Source organism: Pezoporus occidentalis, unplaced genomic scaffold (assembly GCF_034315485.1).
Source record: "Pezoporus occidentalis ecotype Australia unplaced genomic scaffold, CSIRO_AGI_Poc_V1 ctg8, whole genome shotgun sequence".
Lineage (NCBI taxonomy): Eukaryota > Metazoa > Chordata > Aves > Psittaciformes > Psittacidae > Pezoporus > Pezoporus occidentalis.
The window spans coordinates 3430898-3455241 of record NW_026916158.1 but is presented as its reverse complement, the minus strand read 5'-3'; the positions used below and the strand labels follow the sequence as shown (position 1 = coordinate 3455241).

Below are 24344 nucleotides of genomic sequence, written 5' to 3'. Positions count from 1 at the left end.
CTGCAAATCAAGCAACAATAGGAGTTGTGCTGATTTGAGGTTTTAATATGCTGTGTAAGAACAATGACACGGGGAAAGTGGGATCCCTTTTTGGCTGGCTTGTGTGAAGGTCCAGGGTCAAGGTACCCTCCAGGGTCGGGTGCTGTGACTCCCAGCTTGTTCTGTCAGACCTACCAGGTACTGCATCCCCTGGAAGGTGGAGCTGCCTCTGTCACAGAAACTCTGAGAGCTGGAAATATTCACAACACTTGGGAACTGGAGACTTGGTAAATATAAGAGTGGTAGGAAAAGCTTTATAAGCTGAGAAAAGACTTGCGAGTTCTGGCCACAGATCAGAGAACAGGCAAAAATGATGGACATTAGTTGGTGTTATGTGTGTAGTAAGGTCTAGAGGTTGTCACTACAGATCAGGTATTCCCAGCACTTATTTTTCTTATGCAAATTGTAAAATACTTCCGAAAAGTACTGGTGAGGCAACAGGATAATCTGTCCTTGATCTGTTCTTGTAAAGACAGGGTTAAATTCATCAAGACCAAAACTTATGAGACTTCATAGGACTAGTTGATCACACATGAATAAGACAGACAGTGAATGGGAGCTCTGAGAGCACAATCCCATGAAGAAGGCATCTCTCGGAGGAGGGCGAGGAGTGCAGAGGCGTGTGCTGGAAGGTGTGCCAGGTATGTGTGAGCTGTTAATGACTGTGCTGAAGAAATCCTGGTGATACATAGGTGAAAGAGTCCAAGAGCTGGAGCACAACCCATGCCTTGGTATCACCTGAAGGACTGACCTGCGGCCACAGCAGCTGGTGCAGGTTCCTGGCTTGCAAGAGATGCAGGCTGCCTTGTTTGCCTTGCTGCAAAGTACAACTCTGAAGTATGGGTGGTCAATACTGCACCAAAATTGCTTCCCCTCTGACAAGTCTGGTACCATTCACCTTATTGCTCTATTGGCTTTCACGGTCAGCCTCAGTGGTCTCACGCTGCTGTGAAGGGCTGCAGCACATTACTGAGAACAGTCACAGCAAAGCAGTGGGCATGGAGACTGCAACCAGTGCCTCACACCCTGGGAACCAGGCATGCCTTGCCTGGGAAAGGAACCATAGGCCTAAGTGGTCTTTCCTAATGCCTGGCAGCTCTCCCACCCAGGCATCACCTGCTTCTCCCACGGCCAGAACAAGGGACAGGGATCACTCAGCTGGCAGCTGTGGTCTTGGCCCCATGTCCAACCAGCAGTACATGATCAGGCATGCTACCAGCAAACACTCCCAGGTATTCCAGGCAGGAAACATGCTGCATCCATCTCATCTAGATTTTTGAGATTTTTCTATCCCAAAGACTTGGCTACGTGGGTTGTTTTGTTTTCTTTTTCTTTTTTTGGTGTTTTTTTTTGGCCTGTGTGTGGTTTTGTTTGTTTCTTTTTTGTTTGTTTGTTTCTTTTTTTGTTTTGTTTCGGTTTGAGGGGTTTGGTGTTTGTTTGTTTGTTTTTTTTTTTCTGTCTGGTAACTTAAAATATTTACTACCAGGCAGTATTTTTGTTTCCTTAAGAAAGGTAGCCAGACTCAGCTACTGACAGCAGACATCGTCAGTGGTTGCGCTGGGTGTCTGCTGGCATTGGGCCTTACTCTTTTATCACTCATCACAAACCCAGGTCTGCCAATGTGGAGAGATCAAATATACAGTGCCAATAGCCTCTTGGGGATGTATTCCCCCCTTGCAATACCCGTAAGCTCCTGCCCTACTCTGAGCAGTGTGGTAGTAAATGGACATGTCAGGAGGAAGGGGAAGCACATGCTGTACTCTGTTCTGGGGTGATGCAACGAGGGCTTTTTGTTGGAAACATGAGGTATGTGCCAAATGTTAGCATTGCCATTCAAAAAAAAAGGGGTTGCTCTGGCATAGTCATCTATGTTTTAACATCTGATTATTGTGAAAGCTAAGAAATGCCATCCTGTCCACAATAAGAGGCAGTCTCTGAATCATATCCTTCAGCGGATGTGCCAGGAGGAATGCAAAAGAGAATCTCATGACTATGTATGTCAGTGATAAAGTTTCCTGGGAATAAATGAGGGGTCTAGAGGTTCATGGTATTTCTCTTATGAATTCTTTTGTTTGCATGGGTTAATCTTTGGAAAGCTATTGTAACACATCAGGAGAAAAGCATGTTAATCATTCCTTTACAGGAGCTCTGCATATTCCTACCCAAGAGGGAAATGGATATCATCACAGCCGTTGTCTGCTGCATCCCTGGCTTTTCTGAGCCGAACAGACTTATGTCAGCTGAGAAGAGTGAAGCTGACCTTTTACGTGGACAGTACCATAACTCTACAATTAAACTCTAATTCTTTAAATGTAGGCATTTAGGACTATTCTATTGGTAAAAGCCAGTATATCCTACACTGCTGATTTCTTCCAGGTTGTCTCATATTTAAATCTGATTGTTGCAAGAGAAGAACAAACCTAGTCAGCCAAAATGGTTAAAGGAGGAAGACAGAAATCAATTTAGGAAATATGAATCACTTGAACTTCACAGAATTCCTGAATAGGGAAGCTGGGGCTCAAAGATAATACAAAAAATCTGTTCAGTACTGGAAACAAGCCAAGTTCTATGGCTCCTAAGTGGTTGTCTAACTGCAATACTTCCCTTCTTCCTCTAACTAAAGAGGCTTGCTCATCATTCTTGAAAAAGATGCTACTCTAGTCTTTTTTGTTTGGTAGCAGTGCACATAAACTTAGCTTTGTATGTTACATGTCAGTGCAGTCTGTGATATTAGAATGAAGCAAATTAACAACTCCATCATGTATGCTAACAATGTCCAAAGTAAATTTAATGTTGCAGTTAATGCTATAGAATAATGATTTCCTGGTGGGATCTAGTATTTACAATGGTTACAAAATCATATTCTTTGGTGAAAAAGGGGATTGTAGTTACTAGTTTGAAATTGGCTACTTTGCCAAACAGCTTTATCCACTGCAGAGTTCATAAAGATTTTCATCACAGTGGGATTAAGGCATTGATTCACATCTGACAATAAATTACATAGAGATGATTGATGCCGTAACCATCTCCCACTTCCTGCCTTGACTCTCTTGGATGTTGCTAACCCCGGAGGGAAAATGCTGAACAAGGCTTCTAGCAGCTCCTGACTCAGTGCATTAAAGATTACTAGCACGTATTTCAATATATTGCAATACTAAGAGGTGCCTACTAAGAAATGTGCAAAACCCTAGCAAAAATGAGTACAGGGAAACAAAACAGCAAACTATATTTAATGCTAATATAGCTGTAAAGTTATTTAACTAGACCAAGTTATAGCTTCACCTACAAAAACTGAGCTGACCATTACCAGGCATGAGTGAGGCCTTGACCTTGTGCTAGGTAGTGTGAAAAGATTCAGGGAAAGGTGACACTCTAGAAGCTATCCAGCAGGGCGGATAAGGGTGCTTACAAAGAGCAGAGGATCATAAGAGCCAGGTTCAAAGCAAATCAGAGGAGGTCATTCCTCAAACAGCAGCACTAGCCTTGCAGAATGCTTTGCAAAGAGTATTTGCAAAAACATGCAAAAATTTGTCAGGGACTCAAGGGGAAAATGGACATGTACATGGAACAGAGCCAGTGGAAATTATAAAAGAGACCACAACTAGCTCGTAAAATCCCCTGAACTGAAAATATTAAAGGCTGGGAAGTTAGCAAGGGAAAAACAATAGATATGTTTGCCATTTTCTTACAGTTTTGTAGGTGTCTGCTTGCAGCTGAGTAGGGGGAGAGGACACTGGACTAACAGGAGAGCCCTGGTCCACCAGACTATAAAGTGTGTTTTTTCTGAGGCTTCTGTGTGTCCTGCTAGTCTGTTCTTGCTTTAGGGACAGCAGCCTCCAAGATAGTGATGTGGAAGGCAGCCTGTGGCCACAAGAGCTTTGGGCATGCAGTTCAGTCTACCGCTGCACATGAATCATCATCCGACCACACAATGATAGATTTACTAAGGAACCGAATAGTGTCCTTCACAAGTCAGTATGAACAGCCCTCCCTCTGCCTGCACGTCTTCAGCGCAGGGAATTGGCTAGCAGCAATCCTGTATTCCATTTACCAGCCTCATGCTCTATAATTATAGAGAAACCAGGAAAGAAAAACAAGACTGATCTCTAGCAAGGGTCCAGTGAGGCTCAGGCAACAAAAAAATATCTCTGGGTTGAGTTCAAAGTACCATGAAGAAGGAAGAAGCATGTTAGAGCCACTCAGCTCTTCATCACGCGGCCTTGCAGTTGCTGATAACTACAGTTGCTACCCCAGGACTAAACCTCTAAGTACACAGACATTGAAACGCACCCAGTCTCTAGGCCTTCTGCCTGCAGAAATGTAGCTAAGACTCTGTTAAGAGCATGATAAATCTCTGACATACACTGAAGATTCAGGCAGTCTACCCCTTCCACTGTGGCTTGTTTTTTTCTAATTGTGTTGCTATTTTCCTTCTGGTAATTGTTGACCCTTGCTGAAAAGTCTGAGTGAATGTTTCAAAACACTTCTCTGAAAAAGGGATGTGGTGCTGGTTGTGGATATTTAGAGCCACTGTACCGAGAGTCTGCATAAACAAGCAGGGAGACAGATCTGCTTTCACATACTGACTAACGTTGTGGGTCCCTGGTCTCAGGAATAGCATCAGGAAAGACATCCCGCTGAACAGCATCTTTATTTAAGCAGTGACTGCCTTAGCACATCGGGTTCACGTCTGTACCTTCACTGGATGTTACTGTGTTCTGGTATTCTGTGTGTTTTCCATTATATTTTCAGAAGGTTGTAACTGGAGATTCAGCTGTCCCCTAATGGCACAGATTTTAGCTGATGACAGAGTCACACAGTGGCTGTTCTCCTGCCTGGTGCAATGCACACGAAGTTCTGCTGAAAGGCTCTATGGTGTGTGAACAAAACACTAGATATTTTGATTCACAACTGTCTCTGTTTACATATTATCTTGGAAATTCAGGCATGAAATCAAGTGATTGTTTGGAAGATGTCAGGAAAACCCTCATATTTCAGGTGTGAGTCACCTTTCTGGGTTTTGTCTAGCAAAGAGGCAGTGTGGTTCAATGGACTTTTCCCCCTGTAGCCTGAAGTGATAGTGGTGCCACTTCAAGCATAAGCAGCAAGATAGCAGGGCTATGAAAGCCTCCGAGCCTGGAGTGTAACCTGTGTAACACAGAGCAACACAGCTCTGCACTCCCTGAAACTGCCCCAACCTGCTGCAATAGCCTATGGCTTTTTCAGGTGCAGGGGCTGCCTGACTGAAGACCCTGAAAAACTGATCATCCAGAGGACTTGTGACAATCTTTCATCTCTCTGGTACATATTACTCATCTCTCTAAAACTTACCTTTATTCTCATTATCGCCTTATTATTCTTACTTGAATAGATATACTGTTTTTCCCCTTCCAACTATATTTCTTTCCTAAGGTACCTCAACTGTAATTCCATAATTGCTCTAAAACAATTCTGTAAAATCTCTTTGCTACCGAAGGGTTTTGTCTATGGGGTATTTTAAGTTGCATTCCTAAGAATTTCATTTACAAATGTTAAAAAAATTTAGAAGCTGACTGAATTCTGCACTTTGTATGTGCAAGGCAATATAGACTGGCATAGGCTAAATGCTGGGCATGCTCAGCTCTCTCTCCAAGTAGAGCAGCTCAGCCTCATTTTGGTGGGATCCAAACCTCTCACATCTTGGCTGTGCTGCGAGGAGGCAGTGGGGCTGGGGGACAGTGGGGAGATGTGGCACAGTTGCTCCAGGAGCGATGGGTGAATGGGCAGTCCTGTCTTGTCTCACACAGGTTTCCATTCTCAGCCACAGTTTCTAGCTGAAGTCCTGGGACATCAGAGGAATTTGCTAAAAGGGCTCAGCGAGGCTTTTACCCTCCACAGGCAGCATCCTCATCCAGATGTTCCTCTGCTGGGAGCTGATACTTGTGGTAGTGCAAGTGTTGAAAGCAATCCTCTACTGAGCCTTTTACTGAGGACTGGCTGTCCCTGATTTCCTCGGAAAATGCCTTTAAACTTACCACTCTGTGCCAGCTTCAGTGGTGCCACCCAGGTACGTTCCCATGCAGGGTAAGCCAAAATCCAGAGACACCACCAGGATGATACCAGAGGGGAGTGATGCAGAGAAATGTTCAGAGATGGGAGCTGAAGGAGAAGGAGAAAAGCTGGGTGGGTCAGGAGTACCTGCTGGAGTACCTCCTTGTCATGGAGGCCTTCCAGCAGCACCAGAGTGAAGAAAGCAGCAGCAGGAGCTGGCACTGCCTGGGCAGGTGCACGGGGCAGGGGCTCCTATAAGCTTGAGGTGATGGCAAGGAGGCTGGTGCCAAAATGGGTAGGTGCTATGCACAAGGTGAACCTGTCTTGTACGAGGCAACGCCAGGAGTTTCTTGCGAGGCAGTCGGCATCGCCATCACCTGTCCTGAGGAGCTGTGGTGGAGGTGGCATCTCCATGGCATCTCTTGCACTGCCAGCAGGAACAAGCGCCGTGGGGAAGGGAGACAGGCTCTGAGCATGCCTCCTCCTGTGGCCGTGCATGAGGAGTCTGAAAGCAATTATTGATCTAAACAGAACAAAAAGTGGCTGACTACCATCGATACTAAGAATATTTTTCCAGCTGTTCAGAGGGCCGCCAGGTTAATTCAAAAAGGCACAGAGTTTATTTCTAGAGCTGGTGTACTTCCATGTCATAATATATAATAATTATGTACCGATTTTACACATAGCTGTTAATTTTAAGTTGTGCTGAAGCCACACATGGCTAATGGTCGGGTGAGGCAGCTGGGCGCTTGCTCCAGGAGGAGGAGAAGGCTGGCAGTGCAGGGAGGGCTTGGGGCATGCAGCCAGGCCTGGCGCTATCTCAGCTGTCACCATGAACTCTTCAATCCTCACAGACGTTAACCAGCTTCGTGTTTGTCCCCTCTGTCACAGACTCCCAAAAAATTCTGGCAGAGCAGGGCTGCTGCCAAGCTGGAAGCTGGGTCCTGTAGCTGAGCCCCATTCACCTGAGCCCAGATCACCAGCTCACTACCCAAGTGCTGCAAATTAATGCTAGGAACTGCTGGCCTCTCTGGCCAGGCAGTGGGCTTGGCAGAGCTGAGCAGGTCTCAGCCCTCTCCAAGGGCCAGACTATAGGCTAGTGCTATATGCAAGGGTGATCTAGAGCAGGATGGGTTCAACTCTGCTTGAAGCACCAAGCCTCACCAGGAGGCTGGGTAGGGTGCCCTACAAGGCCTTACAGCATCTGAGCATTACTCATGAGGGGGTAGCTTCAGGGCCAAGGCTGCGCCCACCCAGCCCCATCAGCTGTGGGCAGGGTGTGGGTGCCCACAATGTCCTGAGAGCTCTCCTGGACTTCAGCAGGCATTGAGTGTGTTTGCAAAAGGACTAAGCAAAATAAGCCACTGGGTTTCTCCATCCCCACATTCATGGGGCCTAGTCACTTCTTCATCTTTCTTTGTCAATGTGGTATTTAAAGGCCTATATTTTAAGCCCACTAGTCCCCTCAGGAGAGCATTATGGGCTGGCTAGACATTATGTGGTTGTCTGCAATGCCACAAGGACCTGAGCTGCACTCTCCTTCACTACAAAGCCCCTGTACAATGCTGCTTTTGGTAGCATACAGAGCACGAACTGCTACTGGCGTCTGGTGTCTGCTCAGCTTTACTTTGAGGTATTTAAACTTAGCTTACTGGCTTTTTTTAGGTCCATATGCATAGATCAGGTGGTCACCTGTGGCAATATGTTTATTCACAGATTCTAGTTGCTTTCAGGGAACAACCTTCTCTAAACATAATTAGGGCTATTTAAGTAGCTGTTCACAATTACCTCCTGGTTCACACAAAACAGCACATACTCCCTCATTGAGCAGTAATTCCTGAAGGTACAAGGGTGAAGAGCCACAGGCAACTTGCTTTTGAGTGCCTTGAAGGTTTTGATAATCCTGCTGTAAATGGATGTTTACTTTTGAAGAGCTGCACCCCTACTATACTCTGCCATTATACTCTGTCAGAATTCAAACCTGTAAATTATGATTATCCCCTACCCTGCAGTAGGGGATCATCTCCTGCCCTGCAATACCAGCTGTACAGCAGGAGGGAGGCAGCCCAGCATGCTGCAAGTGTGTGGCTTGCATGCAGGGATTCATGCTTTGGGACTGGGGTGGCTCTGATCCCATTGCCATTGCTGCAGTGTTAAAGGATGCACTGATACATGCATTGCACAAATGAGACTTGACACAGAGAGAGACATGGAAGGTTAATGCTGGCAGTTTCTTCAGTGTTTCGCTGCTGCCTGGACTCCTCACATTTTTTTCTGCAAGTTGCCTGCATGTGGTTTCAGTGGAGAAGCTCTTCAGCTTTCAACCTTCCTCCTGCCCTAAGTAATCTCATTTCTGGGATTCCAGCAAGGCCATCATACTAAATGGATTATAAAACTTATTTGTTCTTTAAGCTCAGCAGGAATAATGTTGCCCCTGTAAGAGCTCATGCCAGTTTGAGCGACATTATCTTGGGCCTATACAAGTGTTGGTCACCAGAACCTGGCCCCAGAATGTGCTGAGCTATCAAGTCATCTGGAATAAGAGTCTCATTTTCTGAGCAGTGCACTTTTCCTCAACGATGATGTTATCTTTGTTCCTCAGTTTCTGGCAGCAGAGCTGTTCACACATGCTATTAGCAGATGGCAGAAGATGTACGTGGAATTTGCTCTCAGAACATTTCTTCCATTCTTCCTCCACGACCTAAGATGAGCAAATTCAAGCTAAAAGCATGTACTAACTACAGCCCTTTTCCAAACAGAGTTAAAAACAGGCTCCAGCAGAAACCTCTCAAATATTTCAGTGTCTCTGCCATAGTTTAACTACTCAGCACATATCCTTAGTCAGAAATGCAGGGTATTTCTGTAAAGCCATACACTCCTCAGTGCCCTTATGTCAGCTGCTTTTAGGGATCAGCTGTTAACAAGGAGCAGGCACTGCAGGAAGGCTGAAAACTTCCACACTGTCTCTGGTAAGTTGAGGCATCCATCTGAGGCCACTGCTAATTGCCATAGGCTTGTCAGAGCTTGAGGCAGACCAAGCTGGCGTAGACCAAGCTGAACACATAAATTTAAGGATCAGGCAAACAAATTGCCAGAACAGGCATGAATTCAGGAGCATGGACATGCACGCATTGTTCAGCCTCCAAGCGAAAGAAGCATGAGCCCGTATTTGTGCTACAATGAGCTGAAACTAAACTGGCCTTCCAGTGGAGCTGCTGTCAGAGGGAGTCTGGAAGTTGTTGTAACCATGTGCTTGAGCGCTTTCCTGAATCACCACTCATTTTTGATCTGGATGTCATGCCTAGGAAAATAAACGGCTTTTTGTAAAACCTTCTTATTCAGAGATTCTTCTTTTATTTAAAGCACACAATTTTTTTCTGCTTCCTAAAGTGAGGCAAATCCTCCTCAGAGTTGTTCCTGAACTTGATGTAAAACAAGCAGAAAGACCACCACTTTGAGACCGCCTCAACCTGCAGACCTTACATGAGCACTTATTTTTCATGTTTTGTTTTGTCCCTGAAGGACGATTTTATTTCATGCACTTGTGCTGTAAAACACCAGAACATTTCCAAAGTCCCAAAATTCTGTGGAAACACTGGAATCCAAAATTAAACTTGGCATGTTGACCCCACATAGTGCCAAGTGGAGTCATCTCACGTCAACAAGAAAGGTGTGATAGTTCCAGCCTTTTTGGATAGTTGTGCTCAGATGGTCGCTCCACAGTTCACTGTGTCTCTGCTCACCTGCCACCACCGACTTTTGCTTCCCATGGAGGCATCACTCACAGCCATGAACTGCCTCCTGGAGGTGGGTGCCTCAGCCTACAAGCAACATCCTCTTGCCTGGTGACCACAGGTTAGATAGAGCTCATCTATCTAATCAGATTAGATTAGGGATCTAATTAAGACTCTGCCTGGAGGGCCTTGTGTCCCACACCTTGCTCACTCCAGTCATGCCTCAGTACTAAGGCAAGAAGTTGTGCAGCACACAGCCTCTGGCTGTGGGTGCTTCACCTTGCACCACAGCATCGCTGGGAGCACCACTGCCACCGGGTGTGGAAGTCCCAGGCAATGCCACCAGTAACCCTGGGGCATCACCAAGGGTCTTGCTGCTGCCTCCAGTCCTGTGGACAGCTTCAATAGCTGTGCAAAGCAAACAGTGTCTGCTGGGGTGACCGATTCCTTCCTCTGGGGCAGGGGCTTCCATGCAGCAAACCAGCTGTGCTCAGAAGTCCTTGGCCCTCCCAGCCACAGGAGAAATGGGATCCCAGGTTTCCCCATGTTCCAGCTGAGCACTGCGAGTACCAGGTTAACAAACCACAGCATCACCCTACTGCTGCAAGTCTGCAGCACCACGCTGTCTCACCCCAGCAGAGAGATGCAGAGAAGAGCCAGGAGCATGAGTCCCAACAGGAACTGGGCTGGGCGACTCAGGGCACACCACGGCATGTACTGGCTGCTGCAGGTGCCATGCTGGCAGGTGCTATGCTCACAGGGCAACTTCACGCCTACCTGCAGTTCCAAGTGCCAGTGCCATGCCTTGGAGTATGAGCCCACTTGTCCTTAGTGAACCATGGTTAAAATATCCAAGAGAAAAATTCAACAATCAGATACACACTGCGGCACATAGTGGGACACAGTCAAAACCTGTCTTCAAAGGACTTCTCAGGCAGAACAGGCTATGATGCCCCATGGATACTGGAGGCTCCTGCTCTTTTGTAACACAAGGTTGAAAGACTGCAGTGTTCAAAACCTCTTTTTGCTACCTGTCTGCATGTAGAGTTTCAATTTTCAAGTCACAATTCCAAATGTGAAATCTGAATATTTTATTTACATAAAGAAACTTGATCAAATAATGAAAGACTGCTTCAGTGGCACAATTATCATCACATTGATGCTCTTGTCTTTCTACCCTGTCTCAGAGAATTTGTTCCTTTTGTTAAGTAATGCAGACAGGAGGGGTACTGACTGCTTGCTTTTATTCATGAAAGTCTATAGGTCCCAATTATTTAAAATAGTTTTCTTCCATACAAATGTACTTATCGCACACTATAATCTCTCATCAAAGATGGAAATCCAGTTCCCCAGGTTCACAATGTCTTCCCATTTTCAGGAGCTGCTGCTTTCACATTGCACAAAGGCCTGTCTCCCTGCACAGCCATGCAATTCTGCTGGCAGTTCAGAGCAGAGGAGCATTGTGTCTCTGCCAATACTAAACTATTGAAGTCGTACTTTTATGTGCACCTGGTTATATCTTCCACTGAAAAGAGTGCATGGCAGAGGCACTTTTGTGCCAAACATAGAATTTATTTCCTTAAAACCAAAGTATTTTGCCTAAAGCCTAATAGAGATTGCAGCCTTAGATAACTCACTCACTTTGTTCCAGTGTCTGAAGCATGCAGTGGAAAGAGCTGAAACTGCAGAGAAGGGCATGGCTGGACCCTGGGTGAACACTGGCAGCCAAGTGACCTCCTGTGTGCAAGACAACAAAGGGCAGAAGGAAAGAAAGGCACTGGGGGAAAATAAGGTGAGGTTTTGTTATATTTTTGTTGTACTTGTGGGAAAAAAAGAATTTCCCACTGAAGTAAGAAAGCAGAGTATGATGTATCCTACAATTCCTACCCAACTCCATGAAACAGCTTACATCCAGTGCTGTTGATACCTCGGATATCTCCTATGTTACTTTCTTTTGAAGCTCAAAGACGAAAAGCTACTTTGAGCTGGTTACACTTACCTGCCCTTTACTTCCCGCGAAGTAAACACAATCAGTAGAATTCCCTGGCATATTTCTCTCCTTCCTTAAGTTTCTTTTCTCATTTGCCCGCCTCCGTATAATCAGACCCCTTTTCTCACATGGGTGAAACTAGAAAATAATTTAGAGTGGGAACCACATGAACCAGTTCAGTGAACATCAGGTAATTGTGTCTTAGAGGCCTTTTTGAAGGTCAAATATTTCTGGGCAATTTTTCCAGCTACTTTCTTTGTTAAATGAAAGCCCAGGAAAAGAACAAGGTGGCTTTGTAAAAGTCTCTAACTCACTGGCCCCATAAACCCGCCTGTCCCATATCCTTGCATGATTTCCTTCTACATTTTCTTTCCAAGACACCCATTTTCACAAGTCACCTGCTTGTACAAAATTTGTATTGCTCACCATTGCCCTGAGAACTGCTGAGATTTTCAAACACACTTCTTAGTAGATTCTTACACTAAGTCACTTCTGAGATTTCTCAAAAAAGGCTTTTCATTTGTGTCATGATATGAAAAACAACCTAAAAATGATCTCTGACACACAGACAGGCAAAGAGGAGTGCTTGCGAACCCGGATACCTGTGGTTTTCCCTTCTGTGTGATTTCTCTGATGTTAAGGGTTATAGGTGATTCCACACTGCAGCTTTTTCTTTCAGGCATTGTAAATTTGAGTATTACCACTATCAAACTAATAAACTTTGTGATAATAAATAAGAAATTAAGACATCATTTAAATGAACTGACAAGTGTTACAGCCACAAGATGGTCACATAATCCTAACTTTCATACAAAAATAGACAAAGAACATCAAACAAAATTAAAGAAACTTTACATTCTTCTTTCATATGTGCAATTTCAACTACAGAAGTAAATAACTGTTTTACAGTAAGAATGGAAGCACAGGGCAGCTTTGCTAGATAAAATTTCTATTTTAGGAGATATTTTAATAAACTGGACTTGTTTTCTGAGAAACAACTTGTAATCGAGAACAGAACAATGCCACTAGGCTGTAAATTTATTAAAGCAAAAGCTTTCTTAAATTGCAAAATCTAGCACAAAGAGGCCCTGGTTTGTCCTCTTAGGAATGTAATACTAATAAATAACAATGCAGTGAGTTCCCAATCCCAAATTCTTTACTGTTGCTCCAGCCACTACAAAAGTTATGCAGAGTTTGCATTGCACAGGATTCCTTTCCTGCACATAACTGTGAATGTGCACAAGCATTTCAAGACTTTGGACAGCAATCATTACACAGACCCAAATACGATGGCAGTTGTGGTCAGATACACGCATAGAGATGCACATTTTAATTAAGGAAAACATGAAAACTGACAAATACATTTGACAAAGTAATTTTAATGCAATGCAAGTGCATTTACTGCTAACCCCCAGTACAGCTGCACTGGGGAGCACTTTGGCTGCTGCAGGTCAACAGAAGAGCTGCACGCTGTGCCCTGCACCAGAAGCACTCCATGAAACCTGAGCTCCACTTTCCACTGGGCACTGAACCCCAACTGGCACAAACCCATTTTCCCTTGCGGACATTCCCCATGGATACAGTGCTGGGGGACATGGGACCATCCACCTGACCCTCCCCACCGCTCCTCCAGAAGTCTCCCACCTCCCCTGTGTCTGCTGCTATGAGGTCCACATCCTCCTGGCAAGGCAAGCCTTACCCCACTCAGCCCAGTCACTGCTTTGGACCCACTGTCCCCAGTGTGGTGGTCCACTCCTGGCAGAGAGTTAAAACTGTGTTTAAAATACATAAATACCAGAAAAACTCCATACCCCATTTAAAGATTAAGCTCAGGCTCCTGTGCTTGATTCTACCCACGAGAGCTTTTGCAAGAATTAACAAAAAAAAAAGAAGCTGCAGAATGTCCTCACGAACTAGTAAAAAGGAAAGCAGTCACCGCCTCACTAAAACGCGTCTGGATTAGGCTGAGTGACGCCAAGCTCTGGATGAGGCCAAAGGAAGCCCAGCTCTAGGGGCTGTCAGAGCTGTTTGCCTCATTGATGGCTCACACAAAAGCTCTTCTAAAGCTTTATCCCAAAGGAATGCAGCGTCCAGCAAGGACTGATAGTGATCGGAGTGATGAAGTCCGGCAGGCCAGCGCTCCCAGGGAACAATGGGCTTTAACTGAATGCTGGGAAAAAGTCCCTCACCAGTATAGCAAGGGCAGACCCCAGTAAGGTGATTGATACTGTTGGCTGAGAGACAGAAAATGAAAAGAGCAGATTCAAGGTTGGAATAAATCTCCTCTTCAGTAGCAACACGCTTATTGACCAAGAATTAAACTACTCGTTTCACCCTGTTTTCTTAGAGGATGCTGCTGAGGGACCTCTGAAGCATAAGGAGCATTGACACCTCTCCTCTGAAGCTCCGTGAGGCTGTGTGCTCCAGATGATTAATGCTGGCTAGTATCTATGTGGCTAAGTGCCGAGCAAAAATTACTTGCTGTCATCCAAACCTGTTGTTGCTGCTCTTCCTGGGTGTGAAGTCATCAAGGTGTCTTATCAGCCATACTGGGCAAAGTAGTCTGCCACACACCTGATCAAATCTAGAAAATCAGCATTTTTTCACTACTGTTGCTCCAGATCTGGGTTGAAGATAAAACTCATTGGTTTTCAGGGCATTTGATGCTTGCTAGGCATATTTGCTGGTTTTGGAGTAGCTGTCAGAGACAAAATGACTGGAAAAACTCAAGGATATGCTTTGGAGCCATGTACAAAATAAAAGCAAATCAAGATAAAGTGTAGCAGTGCACTGGTCCTTCCTTCTCCTGCCTATGGCCTCGGACTATGGAGAGCTGTTGATTATTTCTAGAGCTTCCATAAAAAGTAATTTTTGCAAGCTGTTGTTATTGGACAAAGATCTGCACCTCTACTGGGGAAATGCTGCACAAATCAAGATGATGAAAGTGACTTCTCTGTATTGAGCTCTTCTGGAGAATACAGACAGCCTCAGGATTCAGAAGCTGTTCAAGACATGGACAGGGACACAATTTGCCTGAGTTTTATCCAGCCCAACAGTGTGTCCAATAGCTGTCATTATCAGCTCCTCAGTGCAAGGCAACTGAAGTACTTGGGGCTGACTCTATCGTTTGAACCACATTCTTGCAGGCTCTTTCAAAGATTGCCAGTAGAGGCATCAGACCTCAAAACCATTTCCAATCTTCTGGAAAGTATTTGCTATTCCAAACATTTTGCAGACCATAAAGGAACAGAAACGATAATTACACAAACACAGTTCTCAAATAGATTGTTTGGTAAAAGAGCTTGACATTAATCAGTAGGTCAATGGATTACCTCTGAAGCCTTTCACAAGGCTTAGCTACACCTGCTGACTTCCATTTCTCAGCCTCAGTGCTGATTTACAAAGATTCACACTGCAGTTAGTTGGGTGGTGCAGGCTTCACATTCTTCTAGAACTCTTGAGCAGAAAAAAGCTAGGTTTTGGAGGTTTGTTATTCAGCTTACTGATGCGCTGCTCCTTGGCTGACGGCTGAACTGTGCTCCTCCTGAGAGAAGGTCCTCTGTGGATGTCTCCATAGCAGGCACAGCCACTGGGATCCATGGCATTTCAGAGCTGTGCCTCCCCCGGCACTCCTGCACTGCAGCCATCACCTGGGCTGCTCAGTGGTGCACGCAGCTAAGCTGCTCCCTGCACATGTGCTGGCTGATGCAATCAGCATCAGCCCAAAGACAGTTTCTGGGAAGTCCCATCTGAGACATTTAAGGAAAAGACTTAATTAATAGCTTTCATAGACACAAAAATAATGCTACAGATACCAACATACGGGTGACCCATCTTGCCCCACACAATAGTCACAGTAAGACATGCTGCTGCTCCACAAAACCTACCAGCTTCAAAGCTGTGCACTTTGCATGGCTGGTAAGATCCTTGGGTGCCAAAATAGATGGCGGATGAACTAAAACTGATTGACTCCATAAAGGGGCTGCACGTGAAAGAGTCTGAGGCAGAATGAGACATTTTCAGGGTGCTTTTGTCAACAGGCATGTTCCAAGGAAAGAGACCTGGTGCTCCTAGGCTGAGGGAGTGCTGAAGACACTTGTCTATCAGTATTAGGTGGGCAGCTCAAGGAATGCTCACTAAATCTGGTCCTCCTCTTTTCTCATTAACATTGGGCTTGCCACACAGTGCTGCAGCCAACTTCCCTTCTCCCCTTGCTTTTGCTGCTGGGCTGTGGCATGGAACACAGGCAAAATGACATTTGCAGGCTGCACAGAACCTTTTGCAGTTGCAGGAAGAATCACCAGCCTTCTCCCATGGTGACTCGGATGAGAAAACCCTAGCTGAGGTAGGTTTATGTGAGATGGGAGTGTCCCACAAGTGACAGTAACACACAGTGCAGCACACTTGCCAGCTGTAAGTAGTGCCCTGACGCCTATGACTACAAGATGTGGGAAGAAGAAACCACTCAGGCATGCACTGCATACTGCTCACTGTCATTCACAGGGAGTAGTGTGCACATTCACATTATCTATCCTCCACTCGTAACATTCCACAGAAATACATGCTCTTTAAGAAACAAGAAAAAGTATGTTAATTCTGATTATTTCTAATATTATAGCTGTCCACCACATGCACACTCACAGAGTTTTCTCTACTGAAGTTCAAACATAATGTCTTTTAATCAATCCTTTCTGCACGGTTAAAAAGGTTAAAAACCTGCTGTTTGACATACCATACTCTCTTTCCTTCATGCCCACTTTGATTTCTTGATGCAAGTCAATGTGCACTCCCACTGCATTTATCTTGTACGTGTGTTTGGATGAAATATTTCATAACATGCACATGGAGATCGACTTTGAGTAAATATGAAATTTTATAATTACAAGAAATAGAGACCAAACCATTTCAACATTCAGAGACTACAAACATGTTGTTTGTTCAAATTAACAGCAGTCTAAAACTTTAAAATACATTGTCTAACATTTGCAATGCTTATATAACATATATTCAGCATCTGTCAAAGACACACTGTCCTTTAAAATAACTTCTGGTTACTGTATGTATTAGCAAACTGCATTAAATCACATAATTTGAAAAATGTTGGGACTAAAATAATGTCTGTATCAGCACTGTTACAAGAGCATGGCATGTAGACACTAGATATCAGCTTGTATTCCTCCCACAAAACATCATTTTGTACATTACTCAGCTGTCTGGGGTTGCAAATTAGCTCAAGCTAGAGGAGGTCCAGTGGCATCTGCCCTAGTGCACCGAGGACTAGCAAGCACCTTGGGGTAACCCAGGGGCTGGGATGGCTTTTGCCAGCAAGACAGGAGCCTGTTTTTAGTAGGGGCAGACCTCTCCCTCTGACAGCAACCCTGAACTGGCACCATCTGGCAAACATGTGTTCCCTATATAAGTGTGGATATCTTTAATGAATGAAACATTGATTTCTTCTGCTGGCGAGGATGGCAGGAGTTCTATTTAATATCAGTTAATGAGATTAACTGATATTAGAGAAGCAGCTAAAATAATGAATGATTTTAGCTCCTTATGGAAGGAGCGCAAAGGAACAAGCTGACTGAAGACGGAGGGCTCCTGTAGGAAGAGCAGCAGCAGACCCCCTGGAATTACTGCTGACCAGAGAACCTGGCTCAGAGTGGAAAGAGAATTAATTAGGATTAAAGGGAAGTAACTGGCTTAGTATAATATGACAGCTGCGCCAAAGAGAATGTCACATTTTCTAGCTGCAATCCCTACTGTCAGATCTCTGTGTTATATTTTGGTTACTGGCCAAATCATGCTGGCTGCAGGATATTCTCTGTTACTGTAAGTCACTGGAGAGGAGCAGAATTGTCTATATCTAAACCACCAAGTCCCTTGTATTACTCTTTACTCCCTCTTTGTTTTAGTATTCTGCTTTCTATTTTTACCTTGCATATTCTGCAGCAGGTCTGGACACCTGAAGAAGGCAGGTCATCCATTCTCGAGAAAAATCAATGGCCATGCCTGTGGTTTGTTTTATATCTACTTTTTTCTTCCTTTCTTCATGTATGGGTTTTCTTATAGTGCAGACTAGAAAATATACTCCAACAACAAAACAGCAGACCTGAAATGAAAAGCAAAGGATAAATCACATGCCAGTAGTAGAAAAGAACAAAAGGGGTAATATGTTTAGTGCAATTTTGCCTAGAATTTCAGTCGTATCTGTGCTTCTTTAAGATTACCAAGGTACATTTGAAAAAGAAAGTAAAGGATTTGTGAATGACAGACACAAATCATAACAGCACAGTTGCCAGAGAGAGACAAGCAATACTTGCTGCATACCTTCATTCTCCATCAGTCAGGCTCTCTGCCATACTTACAGTCGATGGCACCATATTCAGCCAGGAAAATGGCTCACTCAATAAAAAGGGTGGTAAAACTTGGCAGCACATAAATAAGACAGTCATATACTTCTCTGTGTTATTTCTGAACATGTGATCTTTACATGACTTGAAATATGGGCTAATAGGAAAATTGTAGTTTTCCATTAATATGACCTTCAGGAGTGTTTGCATTATTCATGAATCTGAATAAAAGTCCACAGGACCTCCTCCAGGTACTTTTCTGAAGGGACTAAGCCTGGCTGGCTGCCTCCTCCCTGAAATGACGGAACAGCTCAGGTGCTGCAGGGCACAGGGTGCTTTGCTCTTGCTCTGCATGCTGCTGCTGGAGCACTTGTGCCCTGGGCCTGACCATTCACCCTGCTTCACACCTCCAGGTCTCCTCAGAAGGAACCTGATCTGGGCAAAACATTTTACACTTCCTACAGCTCTCCTGGTTTGTGAACTCAAACATAGTGGCAACATACATGCCACTCTCCCCTACCATCCTTGGGAGAGCAGGCAGCACCAGGAAAACTCCCTTCAGTTTGTCCTGATCCCTTTCTGCTTTCTACGGGGGTAGGGAGAGCAAGAAAAAGAGGTGAATTCAGAGGAAGAACAGCTCTAAGAGCAGTCCTGAAGCCATTTCCCCTTACAGAAAGCATGTGAATCTGTGCTGCTCCCCCACCTTCCCTGGCACTATCCTGGGATGTTCCTCCAACAGTGTCTTGTGGGCAGGTTTGCAATGAAGACCTGGAACAGGCAGCTGCTGCTCCCAGGGAGCTGCCTGCCATACATGTGTATCCAGTATGGAGTGGTATTTTGTATGCTATCTTTCTTCACCATTTATTTTCCCAGCTGTTGCTGCTGGACACACACTGCAGGGACAGAAAGCCAGCAGAGGACTGCAGAGGGGAAAATGCCCTTGCCAACTGTGATCAGTAGTCTCAGAGCCCTTTCCCTGGGGAATGCTTCTGCAGGATGTGCTTTGAAACAAACTTTGTGTGGCTTCAAGCAATACAGATCAAAGTGATATTCTCCTCTAAGAAGAAAAACACTAACCAACAGTGATGGTTTTATCAAAGTAGGAAAGGTACAAAGAGGAGCACAGGTGAAGAGAAAGGAAGAAATATCTTCAGAAAAAAGCTCCAGGGCTGCTGGCAATATGAAATGTACAACCCTGAACCTGGTCAGTGCACAAACAAACTGTACTCTGGAAAGGCAAAATAGGAAAGAGGGAGAATATGTTAAGAAGCATCTCTGAGCAGTAGTGGAGCCTACTCCTACCAGGAGCTGCCAGCAGCACCAGGCAGGTAACTTGTCTGCTCATCCATCCCAATAGACAAGGGAAAAAAAAAAGAAAAGAACAGCGCATCTTCCCAGGAGCGAGGAGCAGCAGTGTAGAAAACTTAGGACTGTAGCACAGACAGTTTCTCTTTCCTGAGTGTTTTTTATTTCTACCAGATTTGCTAGTGGTTGGTGCTCACATTGCAATGCTCACATTGCGACAGCAATAACAGGTCAAAGCATGCTCTTTGCTCAAGATAACTGAACTCAACCCTTTACAAAAATTTCCCTGTGTAAAATCCAGCAGTGTGCTGTGGGTGTACGATCTTCCCTCCCAGTGCTGAAGGGACATGGGTCCTCCCTGCCCAGCCATGTCTACAGATAGATTTAGATCAACCTCTGTCATCTGCCTGCACAAGTCATGCATTCCTGCTGAGGATTTATTTTAGACACCTGGCACTCCCTCCAGAGAGAAGTGAATTACTGCATAGGGCACGCAGAGTGGGACAGCAGTACCCGACACCAGCTGCCTCGCTCCCTGAGCTGAAATCAAGAGCCTTGACTTGACTCGGTGCTGAGCAGATCACCATAGGAGACGTGCAGAAGGACTCCAGAGCTGAATAGTACCAAACAAAACAAGGCAATGAGAAGAGGTAGTGACATGCAGGACAGAAGGGGGATAATATGGGCAGGGTGGGGAGAGAAATTATTTCAGAGCTGGAGCTAATTTTGTAGAATCTGGCTGTTAAACAAAGAACCACAGTGTTTTTAAAATTCTGCTTATTGAATTTAGTCACTCTCCTGCCAACTGGATTACTTCAGCTGGCTGAACAATCTGACACCTCTTTTTAGAAAAGAATTTACTAACATGACCAACTCAGTGTGACGGCATACCTAACCATCCCCTTCACTGCGCTCTCAGGGAAAAGCAGGAACTACAGCTGAAAACAAAGCCCTTTTATGGGAAACTTCCACAGAATTCAGAAAAGACTTGAAATAGAAATTAAAAGAAAACTCAAAGCCTTTCTATTTTGAAGCCTAGAATCAAGGATTGGTACTTACATTCTAGTACTCTTTATGGATTTGTATAATGTACAAAACATATATTCCTTTGCATTAAAATTTAAAAAGAAGAAATAATTAGATTATTACATACTAATAGATGCTTTCGGAGCATGAGATTTCACCTTGGCTTCTGAGAAAGTTGTTTATAGGAACACTCAAAATCAGGCTCTGCAGTCAGGTAAACAGCCTCCCTTCACCCTCTGTGTTAGCGAGTATTGCACAGCCTGTTGCTATCTGTTCCTGCTGCAGCAGCACTCTTAGAGCTGAACTGAGCTCCAGGGTCAGTTCTGTATGGTGATGAGTATGATTTTTGTACCCTCAGAGGCAGTCCCTGACCCAAACAAGTCTGCTGAGGAGAAGGGAAGTTTGCCTGTGTTTTAGATAAGGGAGGAGATGAAGAAAGATTATCCACATCACCAAAGCAACATTACTGGAAAGCTTTTTTTAGGATGCCAAAGCAGTGCCTTAACCCAAAGACACACATCTGCTAAAAGGAAGTAGATAGCTACTAAACTTCACCTTTACTAAATGCTTTACTGTTACAATTTAATTACTGTGCAGTCTGAATACCTAGTATAAGCCATTCTCTCCCAAAACTCCCCTGCAGACATGCTTCAGCTCTCCTTATAGCCTAGGAGTTGTGACAGTGGGACAAACACAAGCACAGAGAGTTTTGGAAAGTTATGGGCACGCTCTGGCTCCTTCTGTGGTACCTCTGAGACATCACAACTTCTTTACATCCAGCAGAGGTAAAGCAGAGCTTTCTGAGGCCCTTTTCACTGCTCTGAAATACAGTCCTATCTTCTTACCCACTGATTTTTTGCTCAGAAACAAAAGCAAGTGTTTTATCCCCAGCTGCTACTTTGACTGTTAAAACATGAGGATGTCACAGAACAGTATTTGCTACAACACAGCCAGAAAGAGCTGGAACCCTTTGGGACATATCCCAGTGGCATTTTTTGGAACGCCCTCTGTCCCTCTGTACAAGACATTGTGGTTCTGGAGAGTTCTTCAGTGGCTTTTTTCTGTATCTCAGACTCATTGATGGAAATCATCAGCAGCATTAGTTCAAACCATTAACATATCTCTCTTCCCACAAACAGATGATCATAGCCTTGGGCCACAAGTTACACCAATCGCTGGTTCTTAAACTAAAAATAACTATTCAATTGGCATAAAGAATAGCACAGACATATTTAGATCAGGTCACGATTTTAGCTTAGTTATTCTCAGTGAGCATAACGTAATATTCTGGAGACAGCTCTGTATTAACTCAGGGCAAGATTTGATGGGGATTTTGAACCAGCTTAGTGAAATCAATTTACAAAACATGCTTTCAGTTAAACCAGTTCAACTTTGCACAGTTCATTAAATACCAATCATTTTTATGGCTAGTGTTCATCTGAAAATGGGCCTGGTGCAGTCCAGCATCCTTTACTTACTCCTTTTCTTTCTGACACTTGCTCAAAGCGCAAGCTGGGAGAGATGTTGTCCTTAACTTCCTTTCACTCCTGGAAAGCTGGATCTCTGAATTCCACCACCCCCCCCCCCCCCCCCAACCACTTTGCTCACTCACCTTGGGCCCAGAGGAAAGCAGAGCTGAGAATGAAGTCCTCCCAGACTGGAGGACTGGCCCAAGGACCTGCAGAATCCACAATGCACCCAAATCAGGAGAGAGAGCAGTGGGCTTTGGGGACCCCACAGCTTCATGGTTCCTGTGCCTCTGTGCTGCCAGCCCGTTGTGACTCTACAGCCATCACCCTCCTCCTGGGGATGGGACCCTTGCCAGGAACTTTTCTCCAGGGCCAATGGCACCTTCCCCCCATTTCCTCCATGCTGAGGATGAGCTGCATGTTTCGGCAGCATGCAGCATCAGGGCAGCAGCTGTAGCACCAGCTGTTTGTTCAAAGGCCACTCACTGGCTTCAACATGTTAGAGACCAGGCACTGTCTGAAGACACCGGTTCCTGTGGGGCTCCTGCAGAGTGTGTGAGACAACAGCCACATTTGGCCACTATTTCAGGAGAAGATGAAGACATCTCACCAGTGCTGCAGCTTTAATGAAAAGAAAACCCAGGTACAGAGCCAGCAAGACCAAGGGGCCCATGCACAGCGCGTGACTGCAACCAAAGGCTACGCTGGCTCTATGGCAAATGTTGGAGTGTTGGGGAGTTTGGCCGCAAAGCACCTTAATATCATCCTGCTGCATTGGGAAAGCTGGAGTCTTTGAACACATCAGTTCATTACCTATTGTAACTTGCTGGTCACAGGGTACACTACAGTGAGCTGTGCACCTTCTTTATTACTGTAATTTGAACATATCCGCTTTTTCACTCAACACAAGCAACTGTTGTTTCAGTGTCCCCTCAGGACATTAAGTTCTCCAGAGAAAGGCTGGGGGACAAAGAGCATCTTTTGAAGGCTTTCATTACGTCTGTGCCATATTTCTCACATCTGATAAGCCTATCTGTGAAATTCCAAAAGAGAGATGGTTATCTCCTCTACACAAATAACTTATGCTAACGTTACTTTGATACAAACCTTCTGTGATACATTTCTGTAAGCAAAGAACTCCTTAAGTGCTACCCTTGAGGAAATACTAGCATAATGTTTCACATCTGTCCCATTTTGACTCTAATGAAGACTACTTTTTTGTACCCGCTCTGCACTTATATCATTACAGTGGGTTTTTACTTTCAGAAAGCAGTTATAATTCTATTTACTAGTTACTGCAGTTACCACCTTGCATTTCTCTTTGGAATCAGCAAAACACCAAGGATATTTTACATGAAAGAAACATTTATGTGATTTTGTCAAACAGTACAAAAGACATTTTGTGGATTTTTGCATTTTCTTAAGCCCTGTATATTTATATTTCTTGATAATACTCCAGAGTATGTGAGAAATTAACAGCTGTGCCTTGGAAACTGTACTAGCCTTTGCAGGCCAGACCCAGGTCAAGGCCCATAGCTTTAGGCTGTCAGTCAGCACCACACTGACCCTCTACTGAACCATATTTCCACTGCCACAGAACATTAATTCTGATTTATCCGTAAGAATGGACTATTTTGCAACGACAGAAGAGACCGAAATTGGTGCTCTTGGACTGGCAGGCTTTACCTAGGCAAGAGTCACGACCTACTAAGAGTCTTGCGGGCATGAACGCAAGTGGCACTGTTCTTCCTATGTATGAAAGGCCTGTAATGGGGGCTGTGACCCAAGAGGCTGGCTCGATCTACAGTGTCTGCAGTCAGTAACAAAAAGGCTCATGAAGGAGCAAAACCCATCTGCTGCACAGTGGACCTCCCAGCAGGGCTGGGACGCACCTTCAGCCTCTCAGATGCTTTGCTGCACAGAAAGAGCCAATGTGGTGGGGAAAGGACCAGAGCAGATGGTCTCTACAGGCCTATGCCCTGGGCAGCTTTGCCTCTGGGGCTCACAGCAGGCTTGTGTAACTGAGCCCAGTGTGTGAGGGGATCACCGCTGCACCCACAGCTACCGAGCTCACACAGCCTGAGGCAGGACACTCACAGCACGCTGTGCTGGTGGCTGCACCAGGATGGCCTTTGCAGAGCAGCATAATACAGAGCAGAACCAAAGACAGGTTTCTTTGTCTACTGCATTTGCTATACTTAGCTCATTGGCTGCTGTGGTCTTTAACCCTTTTTTTGTTTTTTTGTAACATGCAGATGGAACTTCACATTAAAGATAAAAAAAATAAAAATCTATGTCTTTGTCAGAAAATACCTACACTTCTCCTCAAAACATGCATTAGACCAGTCTAGGCTAAGCTTATCATAAGTCTTTGATCTCTGCATGTTGCTCATTCCAATGC

General features: G+C 44.8%; 2 long non-coding RNA genes across 8 annotated transcripts in view; both read right to left on the bottom strand.

Annotated features, from left to right (window-relative positions):
- Nucleotides 1-13152: 13152 nt before the first annotated feature.
- On the bottom strand, nucleotides 13153-15323 carry LOC134155763 (uncharacterized). Its single transcript, XR_009961717.1, has 2 exons — nucleotides 15126-15323; nucleotides 13153-15008 (listed from the first exon to the last, which is right to left on the bottom strand). It is a non-coding gene; the product is annotated as an uncharacterized LOC134155763 (long non-coding RNA).
- A 1324-nt stretch (nucleotides 15324-16647) lies between these two features.
- The window catches only part of LOC134155760 (uncharacterized), a 65220-nt gene continuing 57523 nt past the window's right edge, over nucleotides 16648-24344 (bottom strand). For all 7 annotated transcript variants that reach the window (XR_009961709.1, XR_009961710.1, XR_009961708.1 and 4 more), the window contains one exon: nucleotides 16648-17902. This is a non-coding gene — a long non-coding RNA (uncharacterized LOC134155760). The remainder of the gene's footprint in view (nucleotides 17903-24344) is intronic.